At 36.5% G+C, this 4,168-nt stretch overlaps 1 long non-coding RNA gene across 1 annotated transcript; it reads left to right on the top strand.

Annotated features, from left to right (window-relative positions):
- Positions 1-1,424: 1,424 nt before the first annotated feature.
- LOC142169881 (uncharacterized) lies at positions 1,425-3,276 on the top strand. Its single transcript, XR_012699515.1, has 3 exons — positions 1,425-1,737; positions 2,178-2,241; positions 3,018-3,276. It is a non-coding gene; the product is annotated as an uncharacterized LOC142169881 (long non-coding RNA).
- Positions 3,277-4,168: the final 892 nt, after the last annotated feature.

The following is a 4,168-nucleotide window of genomic DNA, read 5'->3' as shown; positions in this document are numbered from 1 at the left end:
AGGGCGGAGATGCTGCTCCTGGAGAGGACTAAGTCCTTTAGTATTTTTTTGTATTTCTTTTAAGATCGTTTCAGTTTTTTTGTAGAGAAATTTGATCGGTCCATGTTGCCTTTGTAAATGATTTTTGAGATGAATATATATAAAAAATTTCTTCCTTTCTGCCTTATAAAATTATGAAGTTGTATTCTAAGGTCCGAGGTTTAGATAATTTGATTGAAACCGAACTAGTATAGCCCTTAGGCTTTACGATCGAGTGAGTGCTTATTCGAACTCGAAGTTAGGTAACCCTTAGGATTTGTATTTGAGAGAGGTTAGTCTCTCGAACTCAAAGCAAAACCAGCCCTTAGGATTTTGTATTAGGCCGATATAGGCTTTGTAAAAAGATTGTTTGTGGCTTTCTCCCCTTTTCGGCTTGAAAAAGATTTATTTTATTTGTATTTACAAAACTTGTAATGCCTTAGCATGCAATAAGGAACTGTTCGGGAGTTCGAACAATTTTGTATTCATTAGAGTTTTTGAGGCTTGATATTATCGAAACCTTTTATGATTTTGCCGGGGGTATCCCTTTTAACCGGTTTATGAGGGAATTCGAAAGCCAATTTTGTTACGGAATTCGGACGTCTCCGAACCGTATTAATTTGGCTGTAGCCTTTTTAGTTCGGAATTTACCCCTTGGACTTATTTTTTCGTTTTACTTCGAGCTTGCCCGAAGTGTTTGTCACCGAGTGGGGGGGCCTTGGCCTTGGCCTATAAAAATCGAGAGTTGCCTAAAAGGTCTTATGATCTCTGAGTTTTAATGATTCGATCTCGTTTATTTTTTGGACGGCAGTCCCCGAGCGTGGGGGTAATTATCCAAACTCTGGTTATGGTTGACCCTTAAGCTTGTTTACATAATAGATCGAGAGTATGAAATTGCAAAGTAGAAAAATATTTCTAAGGCATGAGATATCGGCAAAGAAAAATACTTCTCTTTATAAATGATTATACATGCGTACATGTTCTATGCCAAGGCTCGAGCAAACTACGTGAGCACGGTTCGTTTGACCGTTTGGCTCTTACAAATTTTTCCTATCGAGACCCTGCTGCCATAAAGTAATTTCTTCGCATCAAAGTTGACATTCGAGGGCAATGCCCCCCAGTATTCGAGGTTGATTGTAAAAAAACTTCGGATACTGTTGAATTGTTCTAAGTTAGTACGATCAATGGCTGCCTCATTAAAAACCTCGCCGGAAAATCCATTTGGGGCAAAACCGATCTAAGGAAAAAAGAGTGCAACGTGTGCTTTCATACCTAAAGGCTTCGTGTCGAAGAATCTATCGTTGTTTCTGGTCGAACATGTAGTAACCCATATTTAAGTTAGGGTCTTATTGGTCATTTAATAAATAAAATAAAAGGAAAAGGAAAAAAAGGGAATAGAGCATTATATTATAAAAGCAGAGACAAAAGAAAAAAAATGCTAAGAGCAATTAATGGACCGAGCCCGCCATAATATTACACTACGGGAGTTAGAGATTTGGGGGAGGCATATTCCAAGATTAAAGAATCAAAAGGCAATAGAGAGGAAAGCTGGTACCTGGAGCAAGATACTGGACAACAACTTAACTAAAAACCAAGGTGAAATAATTCAGCAACGTGAAAGAAGGTTTAGAAAAATAAAGTTTCGTCTTTAAACCATTCAAGACAAAAGAAGGACCAGAGTTGAAGCTCATAGTTACTGCCACACATCGGCTTATACAGGTTAGTGTTACTTTGATTCTATTTGAGTTGTTTCCCCGAGTAATCATTGGAAACTGAAGCTAAATGATAGTGAGAAAGATGATGTACACTAACTTTAATTGGGTCTAGCTATGCACATAATTAGGTATAACCTATTTTGAAGAGTATTTGAGATTGTTTAAGTTTGAATTGTTTGGATCTTTAAATCTGATATTGGAATTTAGTTGGTGCTTAATTATAATGGGTAAAATTGGGTTTGAATATTTTTATTATGATAAGGTTATTAATTAATGTTCGATTCATGAACTGAGAAATAAAGAATGACAGAAAATAGTTTGATAGGCCCATGGGTGCCTAATTGAGGTTATTTCAAATGGAATCAGGATGAATTTGATAGAATAATACCCGACTATGTCGGTAGTTCATGAAGTTGATATTAACTAGTGTTTGTGATAATATAGATTGATCGAAAGAAGTTGTACGGACCGCTCGAAGTTGTGCGCTTGTTATTTCGGCACGAGTATTGTGAGTAGTAATCTTATCGCAATTTATATTTTCATAACTTGCATGATTTACACATGATTTTTAATATGAATATATTACCGATTATTTTGAGTTGCATGTGGGACAAGTCTTTTACTCGATATGATACCGAAATAGTTATTTGAGATGATTACCGTTGTTTTAAATATTCTTGTTGTCACTAGATATGTTTTACCGTTACTTGAATTTACGATTATCGAAATGAAATTTCATGATTTGATAAGAACCGAAATACCCTATATTATTTTAAAATATTTTTTTATGAGTATATACGGATTACATAGATAAGTATAAATGGGAGTAGACTTTGAAGGATTCCGTAGCTAACGGCGGGTTCGTTAGACCTGGTGCACCTTGTAATTACCGATTACCGTTATAACCTTCATTAGTGGAAAGGTAAAACTAGCATACCATTACTGTTTTTCCTCGAGTAGGGACTACCGTTATATTTGACTTCTTGCGAAGAAGTCTACAATTATACCGATTACATGATCCGTTCATTGAAACTTCCCAAACATGAATATTGATATTACACAGTATTTACCGAGCTTATTACCGAATTGTCAATTGATTTATATTACATAAAAAATATGATGAGACTGATTATTGTTTATTATTTCTGAAAGGGTATTCTTATGATATTTTCTGTTTAATATACATACTAGCATGTTTTCTGACTTGTTCCCAATAAAAATGGTTGTGGTTAGGTGTTATTACTCACTGAGCTAGTGACTCATTTCCCGCTAAATTTTTTACAGAGATAGCAGTTGACGCGGGCGAGAATTTTGTTAATTAGAGCGCACAAGTTGATAGTTCTTGGTGAGCCTCATACTTGTTCGCGTTGGCAGAGATTTTATTTATTGTTACGGCCTTTTCTTTGAACTCTTAGAGTCGCTCCATAGTCATTCTTTTAGTGTTATGAGTATTCTTTTGTTATTATAGACTTATGTTGAGTATCGCTCATTCTTATCAAAGTTGGAGATAAATTAATATTTCTAGCTGTTAGTGGGTGGACTATTAATGGTAGATATTTATTTTGATTAATTGATAAAGTTATTGTTGTTTGAATTGACATTAGGATGTTGGTTGTTGATTTGAGACAGAGAAATTTTTTTGGGATAGTCCAAAAACAGGGGAAACTCTGTCTGATTTTCTGTAAAATACCGATGAGACTTATTTGGGGGAACTTGCTCTTAAGTGTCGGTCATGATCCTAAATTGGGTCATAACAGAACACCTGCAAAGGTTAGTTTAAAATATAAATAAAAATGGAAGGGGTCGTACCTTAGCAGTATTATCGTTTTAGGTGCGGTACATTCCAATTACTCGGCAGTTGTTCTCCATTCATCGTGCCGAGCTTGTAGGATCCTTTTCCGATAATTTTGAGAGCCTGGTACGGTCCTTCCCAGTTCGGACCCAGTTTCCCTTCATTCGGATTTCGGGTGTTGAGGATAACTTTTCTTAGCACCAAGACCCCGATGTTAAAATGTTGAAGATTGACTCTTCGATTGTAGTACCTTTCGATCCGTTATTTTTGAGTGGCCAATCAGACGAGAGCGACTTCACGTCTTTCGTCCAAAAATTCTAGGCTCGTATTCATGGTCTCGTTATTCGACTCCTCTTTTGCATATCGAAACCTGATGTTAGGTTCTCCAACCTCGACTGGGATTAGAGCTTCGGTGCCATAAACTAACGAGAACGGTGTTGCTCCGGTACTGGATTTTGATGTTGTGCGGTATGCCCAAAGAACCTCGGGTAGTATTTCTCTCCATTTTCCTTTGGCGTCGGTCAAACTCTTCTTAAGATTTTGGATGATGATTTTGTTGTTTGATTCGGCTTGTCCGTTCCCGCTGGGATGCTAAGGTGTTGATAGGATCCTTTTGATCTTGTGATCCTCGAGAAATTTAATT

The sequence above is a fragment of the Nicotiana tabacum genome, chromosome 15 (assembly GCF_000715075.1).
Source record: "Nicotiana tabacum cultivar K326 chromosome 15, ASM71507v2, whole genome shotgun sequence".
In the NCBI taxonomy this organism is placed as follows: domain Eukaryota; kingdom Viridiplantae; phylum Streptophyta; class Magnoliopsida; order Solanales; family Solanaceae; genus Nicotiana; species Nicotiana tabacum.
This window is presented reverse-complemented; position numbering and strand designations above follow the sequence as displayed.